This window comes from Zea mays, unplaced genomic scaffold (genome assembly GCF_902167145.1).
Source record: "Zea mays cultivar B73 unplaced genomic scaffold, Zm-B73-REFERENCE-NAM-5.0 scaffold_103, whole genome shotgun sequence".
Taxonomy (NCBI): domain Eukaryota; kingdom Viridiplantae; phylum Streptophyta; class Magnoliopsida; order Poales; family Poaceae; genus Zea; species Zea mays.
In genome coordinates this window covers 79,634-92,500 of record NW_023366720.1, presented here as the reverse complement: position 1 = coordinate 92,500, position 12,867 = coordinate 79,634, and the positions used below count along the sequence as shown (strand labels likewise).

At 36.6% G+C, this 12,867-nt stretch overlaps 2 pseudogenes across 2 annotated transcripts in view; both read left to right on the top strand.

Moving 5' to 3' along the window:
- Window positions 1-12,539, top strand: part of LOC118473656 (NAD(P)H-quinone oxidoreductase subunit 2 A, chloroplastic-like) — a 16,539-nt pseudogene extending 4,000 nt beyond the window's left edge. The window contains exon 1 of the transcript XR_004853550.1: window positions 1-12,539. This exon is cut by the window's left edge and continues 4,000 nt beyond it. The product of XR_004853550.1 is annotated as an NAD(P)H-quinone oxidoreductase subunit 2 A, chloroplastic-like (transcript).
- Window positions 1-12,551, top strand: part of LOC118473650 (NAD(P)H-quinone oxidoreductase subunit 2 A, chloroplastic-like) — a 15,227-nt pseudogene extending 2,676 nt beyond the window's left edge. The window contains exon 2 of the transcript XR_004853547.1: window positions 1-12,551. This exon is cut by the window's left edge and continues 2,555 nt beyond it. The product of XR_004853547.1 is annotated as an NAD(P)H-quinone oxidoreductase subunit 2 A, chloroplastic-like (transcript).
- Window positions 12,552-12,867: the final 316 nt, after the last annotated feature.

Below are 12,867 nucleotides of genomic sequence, written 5' to 3'. Positions count from 1 at the left end.
CCAATCGAGAAGATCCATCGATCTGAGACGAAGAGAAAGGGCCCATTTTCTTTACTTATTCAGTTAAACCAAGGATTCGTTATGGAAACAGATAGCAACAACCATTTCATCAGACATGCGTATTTTTGATTATCCGGTGGATTTACACAGTTTCATTAATGCAAATTGTTTGATGTAGTTAGTACTCAGGTTATTCGACGCTCAAGAATTCTTATTTAGGCAGTTCATATCATCCCATACATAGTGTTTTGATCTAAGATTGCAATTCTTCCATGTTTCCGCAGTAGCATATTGTTCCATGGAGCTAGGGTCCAAAATAGGAATCAACAAGTGTTTCCACGACTCTACCGCCCGGCCAATCCTGTTCCACTGAATCCCCTCCCTTTTTCATGGCCACATATCTTTACGGCTAAGGAGTGGGAAATCTTTCTCCTGTTACACAAATGAAATGTTTCATTTCATCCGGGAAAAGCCACCTCTTTCTCCACAAACAATGTCTTTGTCATTTGATCCAGGAGCCTTCCGTTAGATAGGAACAGCTTTGCTAAATACTGAGAACTCTCGGATAGAGTATTAGAATGAAAAGACCATTAATTATATAAGGAAGAGCCCAGGGTTCTAGCCCATTCCCATTCCTAAATCAATAATTCGTAGTGCTTTTGCCTTTCTTGCGTACTCCTGGTGAACCAGTTGCTAGCCATATGTTTAGGAGGCTTTTTTCTCCAGGTACTGGTACTAAGCCGCTTTGCCATCTCTTCATCTTCATCTGCAAAGAATTCTCGACGTGAAAACACAGAGACAAAGGCCTGATCTTTGAATAGGAAAAAAGAATGGATCCGAAGGTCCCAAATCAATTGGCTTATTCGAAAAAAGCCTTCTTCTTTGAAAGATATATCTCGTGTCTGGTACTGCATTGTTCCACTCTGCAAGAAGTCCGAATCAGTCTCTTGCACCTCCCCCTTTTTATGATAAATATACCAGAAATAATTCGAATAAATAGCAGTCTCTGACAACTCATCCTCTTTAATCTGCTTGGACCCGCTCCAATACCCATAGGAAAATCCCCAGTCATATTCAGCGTACCTGTCCCTGCAATCAAATAGATTGTCCCAAGGGCCCCATATTCTAGGAGCCCAAGTTATGCTATTGAAAATTCGTTCCTCTAGCAGTTCCGGTTTGACCATTCCGTTCCCTTTTTCAAACTCCACTTCTTTTCATATAGCATCCCTAATCAAAGAGAGAACAATATCCATTTCAAAACATTTCTAACGGATTCCTTGGTTCGGACCGACGAAGTAATGGCACTCGATTATTATCAACCCGACTGCAATCTTTTTCTGTCGGTAAGGATTGCACCAGAGCACCTTCTACTTCTAATAGGCCATGAACTATAGATAGAGAAGAATCATTCTGAGCGAGTCCATAAGAAGCGACCCACTTTTTTCATCGGTTCCGGGGGAAGACCAAAGATCTTGCGCGACCGGTCCGCCAGAAAAACTCAAAAGAGAAAGAAGTCTCGTTAATCTCTTCATGCTCGTTCCAAGTTCGAAGTACCGTTTGGCCAAAGAAAAAGCCGCTTCCTGACACGATTGCCTCTTTATATAGATAGATATAGGATCTATGGGGTTATTACTTAGAAGTCTATTTTGTACAAGATCCCCTCCTATCTGATAGAAAAGGGTCCCATGATCCCGAGCCGGTCTTATCTTGGCTCGCAAACCCCAAGTTTGTCTATGAAGAGCTAATCTAATTGTATTAGTTTCTATAATGGATTTCTTATGTGGAATACTAATGGATAGGGCCTCGTTGCTAAGTGCTACAAGATCTAGTGCACTGGAACTCGTGGTTATGGACCCGAATCCTTTAGTATGGAACATTGTCTTTTCCAAGTAAAAACCCCTAGTATATGAAAGAATGAAAAGGTGCTTTCGTTCTTGTGGAATAAGAAGCCCTCGTACCTTAATGAAAGGAAAATAGGAATTTTTCGTTAGGTATTTGACCAAATAGGATTGTCCAGTTCCTATAGAACCTATCACTAAAATACCCGATAGGGCTAAGCGGAACGAAAAGGGTTTTCCATGAGATGGTAAATGAAAACGATTAGCCCCACACGAGGTTTGGGAATAAGTGATTGTCTGATAATGAGCAAGGAATATACGTCTTTCTGCTAAAGAGAATCTATTAAACTCATAATTCATTAGATCCTTGTTAGCAATGTCAACTAGGTATCATAAGTAAATGGATCTCGGTTGTTCAATCCTTTGATAACCAAGGTCATTCTTTGCTAAAGAGAAATGATCACTATGGGTCAGACTCAATAGAATTGGATCCATTCCAAATAGCGAGAATTAGGATTCTTGATCCCTCTCAGTCTCTCTTTCAATTCGAGGATCCGGAGAGGTGTTTTCATAGTCATCTCCGAATATTTGCCATCTCCGAATATTTTCGATTTCATTTTTCTATGATATGTCTTTCTATATGAAAATTGGTTATTTACGATGTACGATGATCCCTGTTAAGCATCCATGGCTGAATGGTTAAAGCGCCCAACTCATAATTGGTAAATTTGCGGGTTCAATTCCTGCTGGATGCACGCGAACGGGAACGGTCTATTGGAATTGGCTCTCTATCCATGGAATCTCATCCATCATCCATACATAACGAATTGGTATGGTATATTCATACCATAACATAAGAACAATAAGAACTCGAATTCTTATCGATACTGGAACTCAGAGCATAGGGGGGAAAGTCGATTTATGGATGGAATCAAATACGCAGTATTTACAGAAAAGAGTCTTCGTTTATTGGGAAAGAATCAATATACTTTTAATGTCGAATCGGGATTCACTAAGACAGAAATAAAGCATTGGGTCGAACTCTTCTTTGGTGTTAAGGTAGTAGCTGTGAATAGCCATCGACTACCCGGAAAGGGTAGAAGAATGGGACCTATTCTGGGACATACAATGCATTACAGACGTATGATCATTACCCTTCAACCGGGTTATTCTATTCCACTTCTAGATAGAGAAACGAACTAAAGGAGAATACTTAATAATACGGCGAAACATTTATACAAAACACCTATCCCGAGCACACGCAAGGGAACCGTAGACAGGCAAGTGAAATCCAATCCACGAAATAAATTGATCCATGGACGGCACCGTTGTGGTAAAGGTCGTAATGCCAGAGGAATCATTACCGCAAGGCATAGAGGGGAGGTCATAAGCGCCTATACCGTAAAATCGATTTTCGACGGAATCAAAAAGACATATCTGGTAGAATCATAACCATAGAATACGACCCTAATCGAAATGCATACATTTGTCTCATACACTATGGGGATGGTGAGAAGAGATATATTTTACATCCCAGAGGGGCTATAATTGGGAGATACTATTGTTTCTGGTACAAAAGTTCCTATATCAATGGGAAATGCCCTACCTTTGAGTGCGGTTTGAACTATTGATTTACGTAATTGGAAGTAACCAATTAGGTTTACGACGAAACCTAGAAATCGATCACTGATCCAATTTGACTACCTCTACGGGATAGACCTCAACAGAAAACTGTTGAGTAACGGCAGCAAGTGATTGAGTTCAGTAGTTCCTCATAGAAAATTATTGACTCTAGAGATATGGTAATATGGAGAAGACAAAATTGTTTGAAGCACGCACAGAACCGGAAGCGCCCCTTGTTTCAAAGAGAGGAGGACGGGTTATTCACATTTAATTTGATGGTCAGAGGCGAATTGAAAGTTAAGCAGTGGTAATTAAGACCCCCGGGTGAAAATAGGGATGTCTCCTACGTTACCCATAATATGTGGAAGTATCGACGTAATTTCATAGAGTCATTCGATCTGAATGCTACATGAAGAACATAAGCCAGATGACGGAACGCGGAGACCTAGGATGTAGAAGATCATAACATGAGCGATTCGGCGGATTTGGATTCCTTTTCTATATATCCACTCATGTGGTACTTCATCATACGATTCATATAAGATCCATCTGTCTAGAGATCGTCATATACATCTAGAAAGCCGTATGCTTTGGAAGAAGCTTGTACAGTTTGGGAAGGGGTTTTTTGAGAAAAAAGAAGAATCTACTTCAACCGATATGCCCTTAGGCACGGCCATACATAACATAGAAATCACACGTGGAAGGGGTGGGCAATTAGCTAGAGCAGCAGGTGCTGTAGCGAAACTGATTGCAAAAGAGGGTAAATTGGCCACTTTAAGATTACCATCTGGGGAGGTCCGTTTGGTATCCCAAAACTGCTTAGCAACAGTCGGACAAGTGGGTAATGTTGGGGTGAACCAAAAAAGTTTGGGTAGAGCCGGATCTAAGTGTTGGCTAGGTAAACGCCCCGTAGTAAGAGGGGTAGTTATGAACCCTGTGGACCACCCCCATGGGGGTGGTGAAGGGAAAGCCCCCATTGGTAGAAAAAAACCCACAACCCCTTGGGGTTATCCTGCGCTTGGAAGAAGAACTAGGAAAAGGAAAAAATATAGTGATAGTTTTATTCTTCGTCGCCGTAAGTAAATACGTAACTAGGAATATGGAAAATTGCATTTTTGGAATTTGCAATAATGCGATGGGCGAACGACGGGAATTGAACCCGCGCATGGTGGATTCACAATCCACTGCCTTGATCCACTTGGCTACATCCGCCCCTTATCCAGCTAAAGGATTTTCTCTTTTTTCCATTCATTATTATTCTATTTATTCTGACCTCCATACCTCGATCGAGATAGTGGACATAGGATGCCACTCTTTAAAATGAAAAAAGGAGTAATCAGCTGTGACACGAAAAAAAACGAATCCTTTTGTAGCTCGTCATTTATTGGCAAAAATCGAAAGGTCAATATGAAGGAGGAGAAAGAAATAATAGTAACGTGGTCCCGGGCATCTAGCATTCTACCCGCAATGGTTGGCCATACAATCGCGATTCATAATGGAAAAGAACATATACCTATTTACATAACAAATCCTATGGTAGGTCGCAAATTGGGGGAATTCGTGCCTACTCGGCATTTCACGAGTTATGAAAGTACAAGAAAGGATACTAAATCTCGTCGTTAATTGAATTCAGAATAGAAAGATTCAGAATAAACAAAGAAATACCCAATATCCTGTTGGAACAAGATATTGGGTATTTCCGGCTTTCCTTCCTTCAAAAATTCCTATATGTTTAGGAGAAAAACCTTATCCATTAAGGTAAGGAACTTCAAGAGCAGCTAGGTCTAGAGGGAAGTTGTGAGCATTACGTTCGTGCATTACCTCCATACCAAGATTAGCACGGTTGATGATATCAGCCCAAGTATTAATAACGCGACCTTGGCTATCAACTACAGATTGGTTGAAATTGAAACCATTTAGGTTGAATGCCATAGTACTAATACCTAAAGCAGTGAACCAGATCCCTACTACAGGCCAAGCAGCCAAGAAGAAGTGTAAAGAACGAGAATTGTTGAAACTAGCATATTGGAAGATTAATCGACCAAAATAACCGTGAGCAGCCACAATATTATAAGTCTCTTCTTCCTGACCAAATTTGTAACCCTCATTAGCAGACTCATTTTCAGTGGTTTCCCTGATCAAACTAGAGGTTACCAAGGAACCATGCATAGCACTGAATAGGGAACCGCCGAATACACCAGCTACACCTAACATGTGAAATGGATGCATAAGGATGTTGTGCTCTGCCTGGAATACAATCATAAAGTTGAAAGTACCAGATATTCCTAAAGGCATACCATCAGAGAAACTTCCTTGACCAATAGGGTAAATCAAGAAAACAGCAGTAGCAGCTGCAACAGGAGCTGAATATGCAACAGCAATCCAAGGGCGCATACCCAGACGGAAACTAAGTTCCCACTCACGACCCATATAACAAGCTACACCAAGTAAGAAGTGTAGAACAATTAGCTCATAAGGACCGCCATTGTATAACCATTCATCAACAGATGCAGCTTCCCAAATTGGGTAAAAATGCAATCCGATCGCCGCAGAAGTAGGAATAATAGCACCAGAGATAATATTGTTTCCATAAAGTAAAGAACCAGAAACAGGCTCACGAATACCATCAATATCTACTGGAGGAGCAGCGATGAAGGCGATAATAAATACGGAAGTTGCGGTCAATAAGGTAGGGATCATCAAAACACCGAACCATCCAATGTAAAGACGGTTTTCGGTGCTAGTTATCCAGTTGCAGAAGCGACCCCACAGGCTTGTACTTTCGCGTCTCTCTAAAATTGCAGTCATGGTAAGATCTTGGTTTATTCAAATTGCAAGGACTCCCAAGCACACGTATTAACTAGAAAGAAAATAGATAATAGAAGGCTTGTTATTTAACAGTATAACATAGTCTATATACCAATGTCAACCAAGCCAGCCCCAACGATTGGATTTTCGTATAACTTCATTTACCAAATCCAAAAATTTGGGAAATTAAGTTAGTAAAAATGAAAAACTCAGATTGCTCTTTTCTATTTTCCATATGGGTTGCCCGGGACTCGAACCCGGAACTAGTCGGATGGAGTAGATAATTCTTCCTTGTTACAATAGAAAAAACCCCTCCCCAAATCGTGCTTGCATTTTTTCATTGCACACGACTTTCCCTATGTGGAAATAGCCAATTTCTATTCCGAAGAGGAAGTCCACTAATTTTGAGAATTTTTAATTAGTTAAAGTGATTCACCTACTATGGAACATTTCAGAATGGAAAATGTGCAAGTTTTATCTTGATATCGATCTTTTCTAGTTTATTAATTTTGTCTAATGATTAATTAAGAGTAAGAGGATTCACCAGGTCATTGATACGGATAATATCCAAATACCAAATACGCTCACTGTGTGATCCATGGAAAGAAAAGTGAATTGTTTTGGTGAACATCAAAGAAAAAACTTGCTCTTCTTCCGTAAAAAATTCTTCTAAAAATACCGAACCCAATCGTTGCATAAAAGTTCGTACCGTACTTTTATGTTTACGAGCTAAAGTTCTAGCACATGAAAGTCGAAGTATATATTTTAGTCGATACAAAGTCTGTTTTTTCGAAGATCCACTATGATAATGAAAAATATTTCTACATATCCGACCAAAACGATCAAGAATATCCCAATCTGATAAATCAGTCCAAACGGGTTTACTAATAGGATGCCCCGATCCAGTACAAAATTGAGCTTTTGATAAGGATCCGACAAGGGGAGTTGCAAGGACTGTGGTATCGAATTTTTTCATTCGAGTATCTATTAGAAAAGAATTCTCCAGCATTTGATTCCTTACTAACAAAGTATTTATTGGTACACTTGAAAGGTACCCCAGAAAATCGAAGCAAGAGTTTGTTAATTGGTTTAGACGAATCCTTTGTGGTTGAGTCCAAAAAGAGAAAAAATATTGCGAGAAATTGACAAGGTAAGATTTCCATTTCTTCTTCAAAAGAAGAGTGCCTTTTGATGCAAGAATTGCCTTTCCTTGATATCGAACATAATGCATAAGAGGATCCATAAAGAACCATATGGTTTTCCGAAAAAACCCCGGGTACATTACACCAAAATGTTCCATCTTCCCAGAAAAGATGATTCGTTCCAGAAAGGTTCCAGAAGATGTTAATCGTAAGCAAGAAGATTGTTTATGAAGAAACAACAAGAAAAATTCATATTCTGATACATAAGAGTTATATAGGAATCGAAATAGTCTTTTATTTTCTTTTTTCAAAAGAAAAATGGATTTCATTGAAGTAATAAAACTATTCCAATTCGAATAATAGTGGAGAAAGAATCGCAATAAATGCAAAGAGGGAACATCTTGAATCCGGTATTCAAGGAGTTGAACCAGGATTTCTAAATGGATAGGATAGGGTATTTTTATATGTGATAGATAATGTAAATGCAAAAATTTGTCTTCTAAAAAGGGAAATATTGAATGAATAGATTGTAAATTTTGAAAATTTGGTATTTCTTTTTCTTCCGGACAAGATAGTTGCCCTAGCGAGAGTGGGATTTCTACAACGATCGCAAACCCCTCAGATAGAATCTGAGAATAAAACTCAGAATAAAAATAATTACGGTGATCCAACAATCGATCTTGGTTAGGATAATTAACCGAATTAATTAAAAAATTCTGCTGATACATTCGAATAATTAAACGTTTCACAAGTAGTGAACTAAATTTCTTGTTATTACAACCAAAATTTCCACGGGTTCGGAACCATTTAATCCATAATCATGAGCAAATGCATAAATATATTCCTGAAAGAGAAGTGGGTAGACGAAGTAGTGTTGACGAGATTTCTGTTTTTCTGAATACCCTTCGAATTTTCCATTTGTATTTCTACTTGAAATAGAGAAAAAAAGCATTTCTCGGTTTATCAAATGATGATACATAGTGCAATATGGTCAGAACAAGGTGTTGCATAATACAAACCCAGGAAAGAAAGGGAGTCTAATCCATAGAACTTTTTCCACTCCTTTTCTATCTAATTAGTTTATGTTTGTTCTAATTATAAAACAAACAAGAACAAATCTTTTATTTTTGCAGGCCAATCGCTCTTTTGACTTTGGAATACAGTCTCTTTATCAATATACTGTTTCTTTTACACATTCAATTCATAACATCTCTTTTCAATCCATAATCAAGAATAATTAGGATTTCTAAAAAAAAAAAGTAAAGGGTCCATTCATAGGAAAACCTAACCTTTCCCCACATTAGGCACTAATCTATTTTTAACGTCTAATTAGATCGGGGAATCCTTCCAATTAACCAATTAAGAAGTTAAGCTCGTTGCTTTTTTTTTATTTTACCAGAATTAGAGCCAGGCTCTATCCATTTATTCACTAGACCCAGAAAATCAGAATTTTTTTTATTAAAAAAAAAAAAGAAATTGATTTTATTACGACATGCTATTTTTTCCATTCATTACCTTTGAGGATCAGTCGTGGTCTTCTAGACTCTACCAAGAGTCTGGACGAATTTGTTGCTTCATCCAAATGTGTAAAAGATCATAGCCGCACTTAAAAGCCGAGTACTCTACCATTGAGTTAGCAACCCGGATAAAATAGGATCTCTTAGATACGATCAAAATCTAAAAATCGATGAAATTATACCACATTGAATTAGCAAGACATCAAAAGAAAGATTTTCTAATCCATTAAAAACACTCAAATACAAAAATGAACAGATCCGGTTAAATTTCACTAAGGCTAAGGGTAAAAAAAAAAAGCAGCCCCAATCACAATGGCAAAATTGTGATTTTTTTGGCAATTTAAAGAAGTAAAATAATCTTGTATGTGTATGAGAGTACATGCAAGAGGGGCAACCCTATCATTTGAATGAAGTGTAGACAGAAATACCTAATATGGAGTGACAATAAAGAGACCCATCTATCTACAAATTCTATTTGTTCAATAGACCTTTGTCAATGCAAATACAATGTAATTAGATATAAAAAGGAAATAAAATAGGGACTTTTGTTGGATTGGCACGACATAAATGCAGCAAAAAAAAAATAGGACTAAGAAAGAGGCAAATTGTGTCTAAATAATTAAGGGGTACTAAGGACCCTCTCCTACTTTTTTATTCATTTAGTTCTTCAATTAACTCAAAGTTCTTTCTTTATCTTTAAAGAATTCTGCCTTCCTTAAAATATCATAAACTGTTCTTGTAGGTTGAGCACCCTTTTCAAGGAAATAGAGAATAGCTGGAACATTTAAACAAGTTTGATTCTTTATCGGATCATAAAAACCTACTTTTCGAAGATCTCTTCCTTCTCTTCGAGATCGAACATCAATTGCAACGATTCGATAGATAGCTTATTGGGATAGATGTAGATAAACAACCCCCCCCTAGAAACGTATAGGAGGTTTTCTCCTCATACGGCTCGAGAAAATGATTCGAATTTCTGTCTATAATGCAATCTGTCTATAATGCAAATAGATAGAAATTCGATTATGACTTGCATTAATTTCCTTAAAGAAAAGAAAAAACAAATTTCATTTATACTCATGACTCAAGTTGGCTAATTTTTACTGACAAACTTCAAAAGAAAAACCCTTCGAAATTTTTTGAGTCGTCTCTAAACTCTTTTCTTTATCTCATCTCGAACAAATTGACTTTTATTCCTTATTCAGATCTAATTCTATTGTTGAGACGGTTGAAAATCGTGTTTACTTGTTCCGGAATCCTTTATCTTTGATTTGTGAAATCCTTGGGTTTAGACATTACTTCGGGAACTCCTATTCTTTTTTCTTTCAAAAGAGTAGCAACATACCCTTTCTTTTTTCTTATTTCCTTCGATAAAGCATTTCACTCTTCTATAGAAATCAAATATGAACAATTGATTCAGATAGACTTTTCATCAAAAAAGTTTTTCCAATCTTCCAAAATTAGACTTTTTCTTATTTTAACCTTTTGATTTCTATATTAAGGATAGACTGACAAAGTTGGCCTAATTTATTAGTTTTCACTAACCCTAGATTCTTTCCCTTGATCAAAAAGAAATTCTGTCCTCTCGAGCTCCATCGTGTACTATTTACTTTACTTACAAACAACCCAGCGAAAATTCGGTTCGGGACGAATAGAACAGACTATGTCGAGCCAAGAGCATTTTCATTACTATGGAAAATGATGGATAGGCAAATCCACAATCGATCATGTCCTTCAAGTCGCACGTTGCTTTCTACCACATCGTTTTAAACGAAGTTTTACCATAACATTCCTCTAATTTCATTGCAAAATGGTATCGAGAATTGATCCAATATGGATGGAATCATGAATAGTCATTGCTTTTGTATACTAATTCAAACCTGCTATCTATGGAGAAAATTGGATAAAAGAAATAAGTATTTATCGGGGAACACTCTGCAAAGATACAATTTATTTAAACCCATATTCTATCATATGAATGAAACATAGTTCGAAAAAGAGGAATAAAATAGTTTACTTAAGACTTATTTATTATTATTATTGAATTTCCATTTTCAACAGAGAACTCAAGATGATTAATCCTGAAATGAGAAGGATCCACTCTTTCCCAACAAATAAACTATCAACCTCAAAAAAAGTGGAATTAATTTAATGAATTAATCTATTTTTCTGTAACAAAAACAATTAACTATATAAACAAATAAGCTATGCCAATGAAAAGATTGGTCGTTTTTGAGTAGTTCTAAAATTCTCATACTTCTTCGACTCGAATAACAAAAGAAAGAACTCAAAATAAAAAATAAGAAAAGTACGATTTTTTCGAATCCATTCTATCCAACGAACAGTTCTTACCTTAACCTTACCGAAATGGATCATTCTGGATATTTAAAGAATCACAGATCGAGATCGTTTTCGCTTAACCAAAGAAAAGAAGGACGCTTCTTTTTTACTAATAATACAAGAAAACAAATAATACAACAAAAATCTATCTCTATCATAAAGGGATAGGTCTCATTTTCTATACAGTGTTTTACCTCATTAATTTTTTTTTTTTTTTACTTACTTTAGTTCTTTAGTTTTGGGAAAATAAATAGGGGGTACTTCTTTTCTTTCATATTGGGTGTCAAATGGATCCTGTAAGAATTCCCACTTCATAGATACGGGGTATAAAGTTTATCCAAAAGTTCCAATTTCAAAACACATATTCAAAACACATATGAGTAATGAGTAGTAGGGGCATATCCTGAATGTGCCTGATAGACAAAAATTTTTCATGAAAATAAAGATATTAAATTTGACTGGACTTGACACTTTATTTTTTGTTTTCTGAGAAAGAAAAAAATGCTTAGAAATGCATCTAATCTACGAGTTCATAAGAGATAATTATTCTCTTTAATAAACTTTTGTGTCGTGCAGGGCACAATACGATTCTATCTTTCGCTTCATCAGAAAAAATCTGGGACGAAAGGATTCGAACCTCCGAGTAACGGGACCAAAACCCGCTGCCTTACCACTTGGCCACGCCCCATGTCATTTCGTTTTATGAAACACTAATAAACACTATTATTTTTATATATTATTCGTCAATCCCACTTCAATTACCTAAAAAATGAGGGATATTTTCTTGCTAGGATTCTAGACATGCAGATAATATAGAATCCAAAAAATGCATTGATCATTACATGGAATTCTATTAAGATATTATATGAAAGTCGAATTTCTTCCATTCTCATTTGAGAATGCGAATACAAGGAGGTATTTTGTGTTTGGGAAAGTCCGAAGAAAAAAGGATTTGGAATCTACCTTTTCTTTTGCTTTTTCCCTTATAAAAATAACTCAATCAAAATCCAATTATCTACTCTACAAGAATGAAATGCTTGTTATGCCTAATATACTTAGTTTAACCTGTATCTGTTTTAATTCTGTTCTTTGTCCGACTAGCTTTTTCTTCGCCAAATTACCCGAAGCTTATGCCATTTTCAACCCAATCGTGGATGTTATGCCTGTCATACCTGTACTCTTTTTTCTATTAGCGTTTGTTTGGCAAGCTGCTGTAAGTTTTCGATGAAATCTTTACTATTCTGCCTGCCAAATTGAATGATGTATTCATTCCAAAAAAAAAATGGATAAGAGCCGAGAAGTCTTATATTATGAACCTTCGATTCTAAAATGAAAATTCTTCTACATTGAATGTATAGCTGCAGCAATAAATTTTGATCAGCCTTTCTACCCCCTGCGCCTACGTTGAACAGGTACCTTTAGGTACCCACACAATACCTAAACTAATTTTTGATATTGATAAGAGTGCTTATTATAAAGCAATTCTTGCAATTTTTTTAAGAATTGATTTTTGCATTTTTAGGTGTCAAAATAAAGAAAACCCATCCTAGTGGATCCGTGTGGTAAGGAAAAATGGGTAATCTATTCCTTAACAAAAAA